At 38.4% G+C, this 19,442-nt stretch overlaps 1 protein-coding gene across 8 annotated transcripts in view; it reads left to right on the plus strand.

Moving 5' to 3' along the window:
- Nucleotides 1-19,442, plus strand: part of TTC23 (tetratricopeptide repeat domain 23) — a 160,433-nt gene that overhangs the window by 2,054 nt on the left and 138,937 nt on the right. For 2 of the 8 annotated variants that reach the window (XM_061394261.1, XM_061394259.1), the window contains exon 2: nt 26-176. The exons of the other annotated variants lie outside the window; for them this stretch is intronic. The gene's annotated coding sequence lies outside the window, so the exon portion shown is untranslated. The remainder of the gene's footprint in view (nt 1-25; nt 177-19,442) is intronic. 8 annotated transcript variants of the gene reach the window in all.

Raw genomic sequence — 19,442 nt, forward strand, 5'->3', positions numbered from 1 at the left:
TTTCTCTTTTTTTTTCTTTTGCTAGTTTTAAAGGCGTAGATGTCAAAGGAAAAGCAAATAAACTGCTGGCATAATGCAAGAATGGCAGGAGGAGAGTTTTTCAGAGGGTGTTTTTCTTTTAGAAAGAACATTATTCGCAGATTAGCAATGGATTTTTGAATGGTAAAGGGAACAAGGTAATAAAATTTACTAAAGATTATTTTATACTCCAAGAATCTGTAGTTTGTTATTGCTTTAATATGGATTTAGAGGAACACTTAATAATGTTATTGTAATTATTAGGGGAAATAGATATTTTTCTTTGTATATTATCATACCTAGCATAATAGGCAATCCAGCTGTTAAAAGATATAATCTTTGGACGCAAGTTTTGTGTATAGATGTAGATTTGGAGATCCAGGGACATATCTGCTAATGACAAGGGGAAACATAATATTGGTATATGAAATAGAATCAGAAGATGATGAATGTAAGGATAAATTCTCAAAAATGAAGTCCAGCATTTATATTTTCAAGAATGATATTTTCACTAAAACTAAAATATAAATTCAGGAAATACTGATAAATGAGGATGATGTATATTAAAGCTTAATTTGGAGTAGCAGCATTTAAAAAAAATCCAGCCCAATGTAAAATTCCAAAATATAAAAACTTAATGATTCTTCAAACATTAATTCAGCTAATAAATACACCTACTGGCACATTTATTCCTCTACAAGGCCTAGCTCAAGAGTAGGTATGCAATAAATATTTCTTGAGTGTCCTCTATTAATCCATATATGGGGATATAAAATAATGTAATATAGTCTCTAAAGAAGCTCATACTCTGTCTACCTGGGAGAAGGAGACTCAAAAAGTTTAATGAAGACTTCTGGATAGTTCCTGGTGCGTAGATGACTGTTGTAGACCATAGGTTCTTCAGGAGCTTAGGCCAGTAGAGCAGAAATATTCAGGGAGAGTTTCACAGTGGGGTTAAGACCCATTTGGGACTTGAGCAATGGGCAAAATTTCAGTCAAAAAAGAAATAGCATCCTAGATAGTGGGTGAGTTGTTACTGAATATGTGCAGCGTAAAGAATAATTAACTGAGCAACAGAAGTTTCATTTGGGGATCTTGTTTTAATCTTCAAAAAAGAAAAAAGCATGAGAATGTTACACAGAAAGTCAAAATTGCCAGAATTAAGGAGTTTGGTCCTGGATTTTAAAGGTAATATTTGAAAAAGATAAGACTGACATTTCAAGAACAGAGACCAGAAGCTAAGGGGCTAAAATATTAATACTATAAATAATGGAATGTGGATTGGTAGCAGCCTCATGAGACATTTTCTCCAAATACCATCACATGGGAATAACATAAATCTTGATTCATTTCTTTCTTTTATTCTAAAGCATTGATCTTATTTTTTGTTTAGCACTATTTATTATGTATAATAATATATAACAAAATATTATGTATAGATGAGGTGATAGTTGTGGTGCTATAAAACAGTAAAAGTGTTTGTTTACATTGCATCATTTTTTGCTCCTTTTCCCTCAGAATTTACCTGTATTTCTTGGTTCTATTTAACTGATTTGAGGGAATGTCAACCAAAAAAAAAGTTGTGACTGAAGAATACCATGGGAAGATGGGAGTTATTCGTACTCAGACTGTAGGCTTTCACCTGACCTGTTTCTCTGAGACAAAATTCAATTCCATATACTCCATGAGCTACTGCTGCTGCTGCTAAGTCGCTTCAGTCGTGTCCAACTCTGTGCGACCCCATAGACGGCAGCCCACCAGGCTCCCCCGTCCCTGGGATTCTCCAGGCAAGAACACTGGAGTGGGTTGCCATTTCCTTCTCCATGAGCTGCTACCATGTACCAGATGATATCCTTCCAGTGGTGGGGGTGGGGGGTGGGGGGAAGGTGAATCAAGGACCACCTCCTCTCCAAAAAGCAAAGTGCTTCAGGGATACCACGCAGAATATTTGTGTCCTTCAAAATTTGCTTCAAAGAATCTGAAGGTCATCTATCCTAACTTCTTGATTAGCGGTTCTTAATCAGTTAGATGGAGAAGGAGGTTGTCTCTAGCTGTGGAAAAGAATCCTGAGACAAGGCCCCTTGATGGCAGCTATGGCAGACTGCAATGTTCACCAAGTATTCCATTTACTCCCCTGGGTATGTAGCCATCTTTGCAGTTAGGGAGCAAATGAAATGTCAGTGCAAGTGAGTTGGGTCATGTATAGGCGATGATGGTGGAAAGCCCATGTACAGTTTTTCCACCTCCGTTACTCTACCATGACTCTTGTTGATGCACAGTTAAACCTTGGTCAACCTAGGTCTACACCCACAACTAAATCAAGAGGGTCTGTAGCACACAGGAGTTAGTATCTTACCTCATCATAGCCTAGTAAATGATTCTGACTACCTAAGACAACTTTTTCCCTGGAGATGTTGATGTTTCATGTAAGTTTTCTTAAGGAAAAAATGCCCTAATCAACTGCGTTTCATCTATCAAGTGGATGGTATGTTTGGGGGAAAGTCACCCTGTAAAGATGGTTTAATTTTCTGTCCAGTAAACATTTATTGAGGCCTATTAGGTGTCAGGCACTAATGCCATGTGACTCATCCATGTGTGGAGCGAGAATATTAAGATTAGTTTTCAAACTTTTGGGAACCTCTGTCATACTGTTTTTGTGGATCAGGGCTGCCTTCCCTATCTTATAAAAGTCTTGTATTAGAAGGTTTATTTATAAAAGTCAGAATTGCATATAAAACGGCATGGTGGTTTCATATCTATTTTTTAACAGTAAGGTATAATTTACATACTATAAAACTCACTCTAAGGATATAACTCAATGATTTTTTTAAAGAAAATTTACAGAGTTGTATAGCTAGCACCACATTCCAATTTTAGAAAAATGTCCATCACTGTAAAAAGATACCTCATGCCCATTTGCAAGCACTCCTCATTCTTACCCCCAGCCCGCGCAATCAATAATAAATTTTTTGTCTCTGAAGACATGCCTTTTCTGGACACTTAATACAGATGGAATAATACAATACATGATATTTTGCATCTTGCTTCTTTCACTCAGCATAAGGTTTTTGAGACTTAACCATGTTGTCATATGTGTTGGTCCTTCATTCCTTTTGTTTTTTATTGAAGTATAGTTGATTTAGAATATTAGTTTTCAAGTATACAACATAGTGATTCAGGGTTTTTATAGATTATACTCCATTTAAAGTTATTATAAAATAATGACTTCATTTCTCTGTGCTGTACAATGTATCCTTGTTGCTTGTTTGATACATAGTAGTTTATATCTCTTAACCCCATACCCATATCTCACTCCTCCCCGCTTTCCCCTCTGCACTGGTAACCCCTGGTTTGTTCTCTATATTTTTAAGTGTGTTTCTGTTTTGTTATATTCATGGAATTCTCTTATCTTTTAGATTCCACATGTAAGTGGTAACATGGTATTTGTATTTGACTTATTTCACTAAACATAAAAACCTCTAGGTCCATCCATGTTGTTGCAAATGGCAGAATTCCATTATTTTTTATGACTGAGTAATAATCCATTGTGTGTATAAGTACAACATAATTTTTTATGTATTCCTCTGTTAATGGTTGCTTCCAAATCTTGGTTATTGTAAATAACGCTGCTATTAACATTGGGTGCATGTATATTTTGTTCTGTTTTTTTCAGATATATGAATGAAATTACTGTTGGATCATATGGTAGTTATATTTTTAGTCTTTTGAGGACCCTCCATACTGCTTTTCATAGTAGCTGCACAAATTTACATTCTCACCAATAATCTATAAGGTTCCTTTTCCTCCGCATCCCCACCGGCATTTGTTATTTGTGGTCTTTTTGATGATAGTCATTCTGACAGGTGTAAGATGATATCTCATTGTGTATTTGATATTCATTTTTCTGAAGATTAACAGTGTTCTGCATCCTTTCATGTGCCTGTATGTCTTCTTTGGAAAAATGTCTATTCAGTTCTTATGCTCATTTCCAGTTGGGTTGTTTGTTTTTTGATATTCACTTATCTGAGTTGATTATATATTTCAAGTAGTTACCTGTTGTTGATCATATCATTTGCAAATATTTTCTCCCTTTCTGTAGCTTGTCTTTCATTTTGTCAGTGGTTGTCTTTGCTGTGCAAAAGCTTTCAAGTTTAATTAGGTTCCATTTGTTTATTTTTGCTTTTATTTCTTTTACTTGAGGAGACAGATCCAAAAAAAATTGCTACAATTTACATCAAAGGGTGTTCTAAGTTTTCTTTAATTAAGGAGTTTTATGGTTTCAGGTGTTACATTTAGATCTTTATTTTTGTGTAAGTTTATTTTTGTGTGTAATGTGAGGACATGTTCTAATCTCATTTTCTACACATAGTTGTCCAGTTTTCCCAACACCACTTATTGAAAAGACTGTCTTTTCTCCTTTGTACAGTCTTGCCTCCTTTGTTGTAAATTAATTGACCATAAGTGTGTGGGGTTTTGGGGGCTCTCTATTCTGTTTTGCCAGTACCATGCTGTTTTGATTACTATAGCTTTGTAGTATAGTCTGAAATCAGGAAGTGTGTTACCTCCAGATTGGTGGTTCTTTTCTCAAGATTACCTGGGCAATTTAGGGTCTTTTCTTGTTCCATATATATTTCAGGATTATTTGTTCTAATTCTGTGAAAAATTTCATGGGTATTTGATGGACATGGACATTTTAACAGTATCAATTCCTTGACTCCAAGAACACAGGGTATCTTCATTTCCTACATCATTGGTTTATACTTTTTAGAGTTTAAGTCTGTTACCTTTTTAGTTAAGTTAATTCCTATGTATTTTATTCTTTTTGATGCAATTTTAAATGGAATTATTTTCTTTCTCCTTGTGATTATTCATTAAAAGTATATAGAAAAACAACAGATTCTGTATATTAATCTTATATCATGCAACTTTGCTAAATTCATTAATTAGTTCTTTTCGTGGACACTTTTAGTGTTGTCTATGTATAGTGTCATGTCATCTGAAAATAGTGACAATTTTACTTCTTCACTTCCAATTTAGATACCTTTTATTTATTTTCCCTCTCTGATTGGTGTGCCTAGAGCTTCTGATATTATGTTACATAGAGGTGGTGAGAGTGGACATCTTTGTCTTTAGAGGAAATACTTTCAGTTTTTTCCCAATGAGTATGATGTTAGCTGTGAGTTTGTCATAAATGGCCTCATTATGTTGAGATATGATAACTGTATAACAACCTTGATGAGAGTTTTTACTGTGAAAGGATGTTGAATTTTGTCAAATGCTTTTTCTCTCTCTATTGAGATTGTCCTGTGATTTTTATCCTTTCATTAATGTACTATTTAATATTGATTGATTTCTAAATATTGAACCATACTTATATCCCTGGAATAAATCTCACTTGATCATGGTGTATGATCATTTTTATATATTGTTGAATTTGGCTTGCTAATATTTTGTTAAGGCTTTTTAGATCTATTTTCATCAGCAGTATTGGCTTATCATTTTCCTTTTCTGTGTTATCCTTGTCCAGTTTTGGTATCAAGGTAATGGCAGCCTCAAGGAATGAATTTGGGAGTGTTTTGCCCCCCTAAATTTTTTGGAATAGTTTGAGAAGAATGGGTATTAGCTCCTTTTTATATATTTGAAAGAATTCCCCAGTGAAACCACTCAATCCTGGACTTTGGTTTCTTGGGAATTTCTTTATTACAAATTCAATATCACTACTAGTGATTGGGCTTTCCAGGTGGCTCTAGTGGTAAAGAACCCACCTGCCAATGCAGTAGACATAAAAGATGTGGGAGTTTTAGTAGTATATTGTTTAACCTCCATATACTTGTGCTTTTCCCATTTTCCTTCCTGTAACTGATTTATAGTTTCATACTATTGTGATCAGGAAAATGCTTGATATAATTTATGTCCTTTTAAATTAGTAGAAACTTGTTTTGTGGCCTAGTTTATGATCAGTCTTATCACTATGAACAAAGCTAGTGGAGGTGATGGAATTCCAGTTGAGCTATTTCAAAACCTGAAAGATGATTCTGTGAAAGTGCTGCACTCAATATGCCAGCAAATTTGGAAAACTCAGCAGTGGCCACAGGACTGGAAAAGGTCAGTTTTCATTCCAATCCCAAAGGCAATGCCAAAGAATGCTCAAACTACCGCACAATTGCACTCATCTCACATGCTAGTAAAGTAATGCTCAAAATTCTCCAAGCCAGGCTTCAGCAATATGTGAACCATGAACTTCCAGATGTTCAAGCTGGTTTTAGAAAAGGCAGAGGAACCAGAGATCAGATTGCCAACATCTGCTGGATCATGGAAAAAGCCACAGAGTTCTAGAAAAACATCTATTTCTACTTTATTGACTATGCCAAAGCCTTTGACTGTGTGGATCACAATAAGCTGTGGAAAATTCTGAAAGAGATGGGCATACCAGACCACCTGACCTGCCTCTTGAGAAACCTATATGCAGGTCAGGAAGCAACAGTTAGAACTGGACATGGAACAACAGACTGGTTCCAAATAGGAAAAGGATACGTCAAGGCCGTATACTGTCACCCTGCTTGTTTAACTTCGATGCAGAGTACATCATGAGAAACGCTGGGCTGGAAGAAGCACAAGCTGGAATCACGATTGCAGGGAGAAATACCAGTAACCTCAGATATGCAGATGACACCACCCTTATGGCAGAAAGTGAAGAGGAACTAAAAAACCTCTTGATGAAAGTGAAAGAGGAGAGTGAAAAAGTTGACTTAAAGTTCAACATTCAGAAAACAGATCATGGCATCTGGTCCCATCACTTCATGGGAAATAATGGGGAAACAGTGGAAACAGTGTCAGACTTTATTGTTTTGGGCTCCAAAATCACTCCAGATGGTGATTGCAGCCATGAAATTAAAAGACACTTACTCCTTGGAAAGAAAGTTATGACCAACCTAGATAGCAAATTCAAAAACAAAGCTATTACTTGCCAACAAAGGTCCATCTAGTCAAGGCTATGGTTTTTCCAATGGTCATATATGGATGTGAGAGTTGGACTGTGATGAAAGCTGAGCACTGAAGAATTGATGCTTTTGAACTGTGGTGCTGGAGAAGACTCTTGAGAGTCCCTTGGACTGCAGGGAGATCCAACCAGTCCTTCCTAAAGGATCAGTCCTGGGTGTTCATTGGAAGGACTGGTGCTGAGGCTGAAACTCCAATACTTTGGCCACCTCATGCGAAGAGTTGACTAATTGGAAAAGACCCTGATGCTGGGAGGGATTGGGGCCAGGAAGAGAAGGGGATGACAGAGGATGAGATGGTTGAATGCCATCACTGACTCGATGCACATGAGTTTGGGTGGGCTCCGGGAATTGGTGATGGACAGGGAGGCCTGGTGTGCTGTGATTCATGGGGTCACAAAGAGTTGGACATGACTGAGCGACTGAACTGAACTGAAAAGAATGTGTATTCTGCTGTTTGAGGTTGGAATGGCCTGTAGATACAGTTTTCCAGGTGGCTCAGTGGTAAAGAATCTGCCTGCCAGTGCAGGAGATGCAGGAGATATGCTTGATCCTTGAGACAGGAAGATCCCCTGAAGTTAGGAAATGACAACCCACTTCAGTATTCTTGCTTGGAAAATTCCATGGACAGACTTGCCACACAGCCTACAGTCCATGGGATCACAAAGAGTTGTATTCGATTGAGCGACTGAATATGCACACATGCACGTCCTGTACATATCTCTAAAATCAACTTGTCTGTTGTGTCATTTAAGACCACTGTTGCCTTATTGATTTTCTGTCTGGATAATCTGTGCATTGATGTATGTGGAGTGTTAAAATCCCCTCCTATTATTGTATTATTGTCAATTTCTCCCTTGATGTCATTTAATATTTGCTTTATATATTTAGGTGCTTCTGAGTTGCATGAATATATGTTAAGAAGCATAATATCCTCCTTTTTTACTTTTCACTTTATTGTTATATGATGCCATTCTTTGTCTTCTTTATAGGCTTTGTTTTTAAATCTACTTTGTCTGATATAAGTTTTACTATCTGCACTCTCTTGTGATTTCTATTTGCATGAAATAACTTTTTCCATTTGCTCACTTTCAGTCTATGTGTGTCTTTTGCTCTCGACTGAGTCTCTTATAAGCAGCATATAGATGGATCTTGTTTTATTATCATCAGCCACCCTATGTCTTTTGATTGGACCATTTAGTCCATTGACATTTCAAATAATCATTGATAGGTATGTACTTATTCCTTTATTAGTTGTGTACTTATTATTTATTAGTTGTTTTCCAGTTGTTTGCAGTTCTCTGTTTATTTCTTCTTTTTCTTTCTTTCTTTCTTTCTTTTTTTTTGTTGTTGTTACTTCCTTTGTAGTTTGATGATTTTCTATAGTGGTACACTTGTATCCCTCTCTAGTTTTTGTGTATCTACTATAGGTTTTTATTTGTAGTTACCTATATATATTGACCTATAACTATATCTATATTTTGTTAAAGCTAGTACTTTAAGTTCAAATGCATTCTACAAGATCTACATTTTTTACTCTCCATCCACTTGAAAATGTTTACTTTTGATGTCATCTTCATTTTTATCCTTTTACTGATTATTATCATTGTAGTTGATTCTACAATTTTTCTCTTTTGATATTCATACTATCTTATTTAAGTGGTTGGTATTCAACCTTTACTGTATATTTGCCTTTACTAGTGGGAATTTTCCTTTCCTATAGATTCTTGGGCTTCCCTGGTGGCTCAGTTGGTAAGGAATCTACTTGCAGTGCAGGAGACTCAGTTTGGATCCCTAGATTGGGAAGATCCCCTAGAGAAGGGAGTGGATATACATTCCAGTATTCTTGCCTGGAGAATTCCATATACAAAGGAGCCTGTCGAGTTACAGATGATGGGGACAGAACTGAAAGATTCTTCCTTTAGATTCTTTTTTCTTTTTTTTAAAATATAAATTTATTTATTTTAATTGGAGGCTAATTACTTTACAATATTGTATTGGTTTTGCCATACATCAACATGAATCTGCCACGGGTGTACACGTGTTCCCCATCCTGAACCCCCTCCCACCTCCCTCCCTGTACCATCCCTCTGGGTCATCCCAGTGCACCAGCCCCAAGCATCCAGTATCGTGCATCGAACCTGGACTGGCGACTCGTCTCATATATGATATTATACATGTTTCAATGCCATTCTCCCAAATCATCCCATCCTCTCCCTCTCCCACAGAGTCCAAAAGACTGTTCTATACATCTGTGTCTCTTTTGCTGTTTCGCATACAGGGTTATCGTTACCATCTTTCTAAATTCCATATATATGTGTTAGTATACTGTATTAGTGTTTTTCTTTCTGGCTTACTTCACTCTGTATAATAGGCTCCAGTTTCATCCACCTCATTAGAACTGATTCAAATGTATTCTTTTTAATGGCTGAGTAATACTCCATTGTGTATATGTACCACAGCTCTTATCCATTCATCTGCTAATGGACATCTAGGTTGCTTCCGTGTCCTGGCTATTGTATACAGTTCTGCGATGAACATTGGGGTACGCATGTCTCTTTCAATTCTGGTTTCCTCAGTGTGTATGCCCAGTAGTAGGATTGCTGGGTCATAAGGCAGTTCTATTTCCAGTTTTTTAAGGAATCTCCATGCTGTTCTCCATAGTGGCTGTACTAGTTTGCATTCCCACCAACAGTGTAAGAGGGTTCCCTTTTCTCCACACCCTCTCCAGCATTTATTGCTTGTAGACTTTTAGATAGGAGCCATTCTGACTGACGTGAAGTGGTACCTCATTGTGGTTTTGGTACCTCATTGTGCATTTCTCTGATAATGAGTGATGTTGAGCATCTTTTCATGTGTGTGTTAGCCATCTGTATGTCTTCTTTAGAGAAATGTCTGTTTAGTTCTTTGGCCCGTTTTTTGATTGGGTCATTTATTTTTTTGGAATTGAGCTGCAGGAGTTGCTTGTGTATTTTTGAGATTAGTTCTTTGTCAGTTGCTTCATTTGCTATTATTTTCTCCCATTCTCAAGGCTGTCTTTTCACCTTGCTTAGAGTTTCCTTTGTTGTGCAGAAGCTTTTAATTTTAATTAGCCCCCATTTGTTTATTTTTGCTTTTATTTCCAATATTCTGGGAGGTGGGTCATAGAGGATCCTGCTGTGATGTATGTCGGAGAGTGTTTTGCCTATGTTCTCCTCTAGGAGTTTTATAGTTTCTGGTCTTACATTTAGATCTTTAATCCATTTTGAGTTTATTTTTGTGTATGGTGTTAGAAAGTGTTCTAGTTTCATTCTTTTACAAGTGGTTGACCAGTTTTCTGAGCACCACTTGTTAAAGAGATTGTCTTTTTCCACTGTATATTCTTGCCTCCTTTGTCAAAGATAAGGTGTCCATAGGTGCGTGGATTTATCTCTGTGCTTTCTATTTTGTTCCATTGATCTATATTTCTGTCTTTGTGCCAGTACCATACTGTCTTGATGACTGTGGCTTTGTAGTAGAGCCTGAAGTCAGGCAGGTTGATTCCTCCAGTTCCATTCTTCTTTCTCAAGATTGCTTTGGCTATTCAAGGTTTTTTGTATTTCCATACAAATTGTGAAATTATTTGTTCTAGCTCTGTGAAAAATACCATTGGTAGCCTGATAGGAATTGCATTGAATCTATAGATTGCTTTGGGTAGTATACTCATTTTCACTATATTGATTCTTCTGATCCATGAACATGGTATATTTCTCCATCTATTAGTGTCCTCTTTGATTTCTTTCACCAGTGTTTTATAGTTTTCTATATATAGGTCTTGAGTTTCTTTAGGAAGATATATTCCTAAGTATTTTATTCTTTTCATTGCAATGGTGAATGGAATTGTTTCCTTAATTTCTCTTTCTGTTTTCTCATTATTAGTGTATAGGAAAGCAAGGGATTTCTGTGTGTTGATTTTATATCCTGCAACTTTACTATATTCATTGATTAGATCTAGTAATTCTCTGGTGGAGTCTTTAGGGTTTTCTATGTAAAGCAAACAGTGAGAGTTTTACTTCTTTTCCATTTTGGATTCCTTTTATTTCTTTTTCTACTCTGATTGCTCTAGCCAAAACTTCCAAAACTATGTTGAATAGTAGTGGTGAAAGTGGGCACCCTTGTCGTGTTCCTGACTTTAGGGGAAATGCTTTCAATTTTTCACCATTGAGAATAATGTTTGCTGTGGGTTTGTCATATAGCTTTTATTATGTTGAGGTATGTTCCTTCTATTCCTGCTTTCTGGAGAGTTTTTTTTTTATCATAAATGGATGTTGAATTTTGTCAAAGGCTTTCTCTGCATCTATTGAGATGATCATATGGCTTTTATTTTTCAAATTGTTAATGTGGTGTATTTACATTGATTGATTGTTAATTTCTCCTTTCATACTTGTTAGCATTTGTCTTACATATTGTGATGCTCCTATGTTGGGGGCATATATATTTATAATTGCTATATCTTCTTATTGGATTGATCCTTTGATCATTATGTAGTGTCCTTCTTTGTCTCTTTTCACAGCCTTTGTTTTAAAGTCTATTTTATCTGATTTGAGTATTGCTACTCCTGCCTTCTTTTGGTCTCTATTTGTGTGGAATATCTTTTTCCTGCCCTTAACTTTCAGTCTGTACGTGTCCCCTGTTTTGAGGTGGGTGTCCTGTAGACAACATATATAGGGGTCTTGTTTTTGTATCCATTCAGCCAGTCTTTGTCTTTTGGTTGGGGCATTCAACCCATTTACATTTAAGGTAATTATTGATAAGTTGATCCCATTGCCATTTACTTTATTGTTTTGGGTTTGAGTTTATACACCCTTTTTGTGTTTCCTGTCTAGAGAAGATCCTTTAGCATTTGTTGTAGAGCTGGTTTGGTGGTGCTGAATTCTCTCAGCTTTTGCTTGTCTCTAAAGCTTTTGATTTCTCCTTCATATTTGAATGAGATCCTTGCTGAGTACAGTAATCTGGGCTGTAGGTTATTTTCTTTCATCACTTTAAGTATGTCCTGCCATTCCCTCCTGGCCTGAAGGGTTTCTATTGAAAGATCAGCTGTTATCCTTATGGGAATCCCCTTGTGTGTCATTTGTTGTTTTTCCCTTGCTGATTTTAATATTTGTTCTTTGTGTTTGATCTTTGTTAATTTGATTAATATGTGTCTTGGGGTGTTCTGTCTTGAGTTTATCCTGTTTGGGACTCTGGGTGTCTTGGACTTGGGGGATTATTTTCTTCCCCATTTTAGGGAAGTTTTCAACTATTATCTCTTCAAGTATTTTCTCATGGTCTTTCTTTTTGTCTTCTTCTTCTGGGACTCCTATGATTCGAATGTTGGGGTGTTTAACATTGTCCTGGAGGTCTCTGAGATTGTCCTCATTTCTTGTAATTCGTTTTTTTTTTCTTTTCCTTTCTAATTCATTTATTTATAACCATTCTATGTTCTACTTCACTAATTCTATCTTCTGCCTCCGTTATTCTACTATTTATTGCCTCCAGAGTGGTTTTGATCTCATTTATTGCATTATTCATTATATATTGACTCTTTTTTTATTTCTTCTAGGTCCTTGTTAAACCTTTCTTGCATCTTCTCAATCCTTGTCTCCAGGCTATTTATCTGTGATTCCATTTTGATTTCAAGATTTTGGATCATTTTCACTATCATTAGTCGGAATTCTTTATCAGGTAGATTCCCTGTCTCTTCCTCTTTTGTTTGGTTTGGTGAGCATTTATCCTGTTCCTTTACCTGCTGGGTATTCCTCTGTCTCTTCATCTTGTTTATATTGCTGTGTTTGGGGTGGCCTTTCTGTATTCTGGAAGTTTGTGGAGTTCTCTTTATTGTGGAGTTTCCTCACTGTGGGCGGGGTTGTACAGATGGCTTCTCAAGGTTTCCTGGTTAGGGAAGCTTATGTCAGGTGATCTGGTGGGTGGAGCTGGATTTCTTCTCTCTCAAGTGCAATGAAGTGTCCAGTAATGAGTTATGAGATGTCAGTGGGTTTGGAGTGACTTTGGGCAGCCTGTATATTGAAGCTCAGGGCTGTGTTCTGTGTTGCTGGAGAATTTGTGTGGTATGTCTTGCTCTAGAACTTGTTGGCCCTTGGGTGGTGCTTGATTTCAGTGTAGGTATGGAGGCGTTTGATGAGCTCCTGTTGATTAATGTTCCCTGGAGGCAGGAGTTCTCTGGTGTGCTCAGGATTTGGACTTAAGCCTCCTGCTTCTGGTTTTCAGTCTTAATTTTACAATAGCCTCAAGATTTCTCCTTCTACACAGCACCACTGATAAAACATCTAGGTTAAAGATGAAAAGTTTCTCCACAGTAAGGGACACCCAGAGTGGTTCACAGAGTTACGTGGAGAAGAGAAGAGGGAGGAGGGAGTTAGAGATGACCCAAATGAGATGAGGTGGAATCAAAAGAGGAGAGAGCAAGCTAGCCAGTAATCACTTCCTTATGTGCGCTCCACAGTCTGGACCGCTCAGAGATGTTCACAGAGTTACACAGAGAAGAGAAGAGGGAGGAAGGAGACAGAGGTGGCCAGGAGGATAAAGGGGGGAATCCAAAGGAGAGAGATAGATCCAGCCAGTAATCAGTTCCCTAAGTGTTCTCCACAGTCCAGAACACACAAAGAGATTCACAGAGTTGGGTAGAGAAGAGAAGGGAGAGGGAGGAGATAGAGGCGACCTGGTGGAGAAAAAGGGGATCAGGCAAGTTATCTCACTCCCAAGTAAAAATGGGTACTGAAGATTGGGTTCTTAAAGGTACAAAATTGATAACAAATACCAAAAAGCAAAGATTAAAAATCTAGACTAGAGGTTGGATTTTCAAAAATACAATATTGAAGAAAAGAAAGTAAAAAAAAGTCACAAAAATTATTAAAAATATATTTATGAAGTTTGCTTTAAAAAATAGGGTCTCTTTTTTTTTGCAAAGTAATAGTAGGTTATAAAAATGAAAATTAAAGGAATAATAGAGGACATAGAATTTTTTTTTAATTAAATAAAAAAGAATGATAGTTAAAAAAAAAAAAAGAATGATAGTAAAAATATATCTAGGACTTTCTCTGGTGTTGTTGTGGGCAGTGTGGGGTCAGTTCATTTTTGGATAGCCCTTGGTCCGGCTTATATTTCTCAAGATCTATAGGCCCCTTTCTATGTAGTCGGTACTAACTACAGGGTTATAATCTATTGCACCTGTCACTTCCAAGGCGGTTCCCTCTGTTTTAGCTTCTTCTGTTTGCTGGTCTCTTTAGTGTCTGATTTCCACCCTGACACAAAGTGGGTGGTGGTGGACACTTTTTTAGGCTCACTTGTTCAGTCACACTGTGGGGAGGGAGGGACGCTGCAAACAAATAACATGGGCATGTGCTCACAGTGTCTCAGCCACACTGGGCCTGCCCCTGCTCACGGTGCATGTGCCCTCCCTGCCCACACTGCTCAGGCTCTGGGTTGCTCTGCCGGGAACTGTCCAAGGCTGGCCCTGGGCTGCATGCACCTTCCAGGTCTAAGCCACTCAGGTCCAGGCGCTCAGGTAGTCCTCAGAGGCACGGACTCGGTTGGGCCTGCATTTTGTGCACTTCCCAGGTCCGAGCAGCTCAAGTGATGAGGTGTTTGGCGAGCGCAGTTGCTGTGACTTAATGCCTCCCCTTTCCCTGATGCTCCGTTTTCTGGGTGTACAACCGGCGCACCTTCTCAGGCAGATGTTGACCGTCCAGAACCCCAAGAAGTCTTAGCAAAGAAGCCTGCTTGCAGTTTGGTAGATAATGCCTCTCTGAGGCTGTGATTGCCCCCTTCCGGCTCTGGCTGCCTGTCACCGGAGGGGGATGTTCTGCAGCCGGCTAGCTCTGTTCAGTCCCTTGTTCTGTGAGTGGGCCTGGCGGTGTCTTAGGTTAGAACTTTTCGCGTGGTAGCTATCCCACAATCTGGTTTGCTAGCCCAAGTTAGTTTCCTCAGATTGCCCTCGGGGCATTCAGGCCCAGTCCTTACTGTAAGCAATGCAGCCGTGGCCTCCCTGCCCAGCCCCCGCTTACTAGGGGCGGGTGCAGGCGTCTGCACTTCTTTTCCACTGGGGGAGTTACTGCTGGGCACGTAATCTGTGGATTTTAATTATTTATTTATTTTTCCTCCCATTTATGTTGCCCTCTGTGGTTCCAAGGCTCACCACAGACTTGGCAGTGAGAGTGTTTCCTGGTGTTTAGGAACTTCCCTCTTTTTAAGACTCTCTTCCTGGGATGGAGCTCCATCCCTACCTCTTTTGTCTCTCTTTTTGTCTTTTATATTTTATCTTACCTCCTTTCAAAGACAATGGGTGCCTGATGTCCTTTTCTGGGTGCCTGATGTCCTCTTTCAAAGACAGTGGGTGCCTGATGTCCTTTTCTGGGTGCCTGATGTCCTCTGCCAGCATTCAGAAGTTGTTTTGTGGAATTTATTCAGCGTTTAAATGTTCTTTTGATGAATTTGTGGGGGAGAAAGCGGTCTCCCCGTCCTATTCCTCCACCATCTTAGGACCGCCTCCAGATTCTTACTTCTTGTTGTAACATTTTCTTTTCCACCTAGAGAAGACCATTTTACATTTCTTTTAGAATAGCTTTAGTATTGATAAACTCTTTTAGTTTTTGCTTCGTTTAGAAGTTCTTTATCTCTCCTTCAATTCTAAATGCTAATCTTACTGAATACAGTATCCTAGGATACAGATTTTTTCCCTTTCAGCACTTTGAGCATACCACACCACTTCCTTCTGCCTGCAAAGTTTCTTTAGAAAAATTAAGTGATAATCTTATGGAGGGTTCCCTTGTATATGACTCTTTGTTTTTTTCCTGCTGCCTTAATATTCTCTTTTTAAATTTTGCCATTTTCGTCATAATATTTCTTCAATTCAGTTCAGTTCAGTCACTCAGTTGTGTCGGAGTCTTTGTAACCACATGGACTGCAACCTGCCAGGTCTCCCCGTCCATCACCAACTCCTGGAGCTTACTCAAGCTCGTGTTCATTGAGTTGGTGATGCCATTCAACTGTCTCATCCTCTGTCGTCCCCTTCTCCTCCCACTTACAATCTTTCCCAGCATCAGGGACTTTTCCATTGACCCTCTTCTTCGCATCCAGTGGCCAAATTATTGGAGTTTCAGCTTCAGCATTAGGCCTTCCAATGAATATTGATGCTTATTTCCTTTAGGCTAGACAGGTTGGATCTCCTTGCAGTCCAAGGGACTCTCAAGAGTCTTCTCCAACCCCACAGTTCAAAAGCATCAATTCTTTGGTGCTCAGCTTTCTTTATAGTCCAACTCTCAACCTCCATACATGACTACTGGAAAAACTGTAGCTTTGACTAGATGGACCTTTGTTGGCAAAGCAATGTCGCTGCTTTTCAATATCCTGTCTAGGTTGGTCATAACTTTTCTTCCAAGGAGCAAGCGTTTTTTAATTTCATGGCTGCAGTCACCATCTGCAGTGATTTTGGAGCCCCAAAAAATAAAGTCTGTCACTGTTTCCCCATCTATTTGCCATGAAGTGATGGGACCATATGCCATGATCTTAGTTTTCTGAATGTTGAGTTTTAAGCCAACTTTTTCACTCTCCTCTTTCACTTTCATCAAGAGGCTCTGTACTTCCTCTTCACTTTCTGCCATAAGTGTGGTGTCATCTGCATATCTGAGGTTATTGATATTTCTCCCAGCAATCTTGATTCCAGCTTGTGCTTCATCCAGTTAAGCGTTTCTCATGATGTACTCTGCATAGAAGTTAAATAAGCAGGTTAACAATATACACCCTTGATGTACTCCTTTTCCTAATTTGGAACCAGTCTGTTGTTCCGTGTCTGATTCTAACTGTTGCTTCTTGACCTGCATACAGATTTCTCAGAAGGCAGGTAAGGTGATCTGGTATTCCCATCTCTTGAAGAATTTTCCACAGTTTGTTATGATCCACACAGTCAAAGGCTTTGGCATAGTCAATAAAGCAGAAGTAGATGTTTTTCTGGAACTCTCTTGCTTTTTTGATGATCCTACAGATATTGGCAATTTGATCTCTCATTCCTCTGCCTTTTCTAAATCCAACTTGAACATCTGAAATTCATGGTTCACATATTGCTGAAGCCTGGCTTGAAGAATTTTGAGCATTACTTTGATAGCATGTGAGATGAGGGCAATTGTGCAGTAGTTTGAACATTCTTTGATATTGCCTTTCTTTGGGATTGGAATGAAAACTGACCTTCTCCAGTCCTGTGGCCACTGCTGAGTTTTCCAAATTTGCTGGCATATTGAGTGCAGCACTTTCACAGCATCATCTTTCAGGATTTGAAATAGCTCAACTGGAATTCCATCACCTCCACTAGCTTTGTTCATAGTGATGCTTCCTAAGGCCCACTTGACTTCACATTCCAGAATGTCTGGCTCTAGGTGAGTGATCACATCATCATGATTATCTGGGTCATGAAGATCTTTTTTGTGTAGTTCTTCTGTGTATTCTTGCCACATCTTCTTAATATCTTCTGCTTTTGTTAGGTCCATACTGTTTCTGTCCTTTATTGTGCTCATTTTCCCATGAAAAGTTCTCTTTGTATCTCTAATTTTCTTGAAGAGATCTCTAGGCTTTCCCATTCTATTGTTTTCCTCTATTTCTTTGCATTTATCACTAAGGAAGGCTTTCTTATCGCTCCTTACTTTGGAACTTGGCATTCAAATAGGTATATCTCCTTTTCTCCTTTGCCTTTTGTTTCTCTTGTATTCATAGCTATTTGTAAGACCTCCTCAGACAACCATTTTCCCTTTCTTGGGGATGGTCTTGATCACTACCTCCTGTACAATGTCACGAATCTCCATCCTTAGTTCTTCAGGCACTCTATCAGATCTAATCCCTTGAATCTGTTTTTCACTCCCGATGTATAATCATAAGAGATTTGATTTAGGTCATACCTGAATGGTCCATTGGTTTTCCCTACTTTCTTCAATTTCAGTCTGAATCTGGCAATAAGGAGTTCATGATCAGAGCCACAGTCTGCTCGCATTCTTGTTTTTGCTGACTGTATAGAGCTTCTCCATCTTTGGCTGCAAACAATATAATCAATCTGATTTTGGTATTGACCCTCTGGTGATGTCCATGTGTAGAGTCTTCTCTTGTGTTGTTGGAAGAGGGTATTTGCTATGACCAGTGCGTTCTCTTGGCAAAACTCTATTAGCCTTTGCCCTGCTTCATTCTGTACTCCAAGGCCAAATTTGCTTGTTACTCTGGGTATTTCTTGACTTCCTACTTTTGCATTCCAGTCCCCTATAGTGAAAAGGATATCTTTTGGGGGTGTTAGTTCTAGAAGGTCTTGTAGGTCTTCATTGAACCGTTCAGCTTCTTCAGCATTACTAGTCAGGGCATAGACTTGGATTACTGTGATATTGAATGGTTTGCCTTGGAGATGAACAGAGATCATTCTGTCATTTTTGTGATTGCATCCAAGTACTGCATTTCGGATTTTTTGGAATCTTTTGTTGACTATGATGGCTACTCCATTTCTTTTAAGGAATTCTTGCCCACAGTCATATTTGTAATGGTCGTCTGAGTTAAATTCACCCATTCCAGTCCATTTTAGTTCGCTGATTCCTAGAATGTCGATGTTCAGTCTTGCCATGTCCTGTTTGACCACTTCCAATTTGCCTTAATTCATTGCCCTAACATTCCAGGTTCCTATGCAATATTGCTCTTTACAGCATCAGACTTTACTTCCATCACCAGTCACATCCACAACTGGATGTTGTTTTTCTTTGGCTCCATCTCTTCATTCTTTCTGGAGTTATTTCTCCTCTGATCTCCAGTAGTATATTGGGCACCTACTGACCTGGGGAGTTCATCTTTCAGTGTCCTATCTTTTTGCCTTTTCATACTGTTCGCAAGGCAGGCATACTGAAGTGGTTTGCTATTCCCTTCCCCGGTGGACCACGTTTTGTCAGAACTCTCCACCATGACCTGTCTGTCTTGGGTGGCCCTATACAGCATGGCTCATAGTTTCACTGAGTTTGACAAGGCTGTGGTCCATGTGGCTCATTTCTTGGTATCAGTCTATTTGGGTTCATCTTGTTTGGCACCCTGTGTGCTTCCTATATTTGGATATCTGTTTCCTTCAGGTTTGGAAAATTTTCAGCTATAATTTCATGAAATACATGTTCAACCCCCTCTCTCTCTCTTCTCCCTCTGGGAACCCTGTAATGGGAACATTGGTAGCATGATTATTATCCCAAAGATCCCTTAAATTGTTCTCATTTTATGAATTTGTTGTTATTTTTGCTATTTTGATTGGGTGATTTACTTTATTCTGTCTTCCAGATCACTTGCATTTCTTCTGTAGCATGTAGTCTATTAATTCCTTCTAGTGTGTCTTTCATTTCAGTTATTATACTCTTTAGTTCTGATGGATTTTTTAAATATTTTTTTTTTGTTCCTGCTAAAATTCTC

Source organism: Bos javanicus, chromosome 21, assembly GCF_032452875.1.
Source record: "Bos javanicus breed banteng chromosome 21, ARS-OSU_banteng_1.0, whole genome shotgun sequence".
NCBI lineage: Eukaryota > Metazoa > Chordata > Mammalia > Artiodactyla > Bovidae > Bos > Bos javanicus.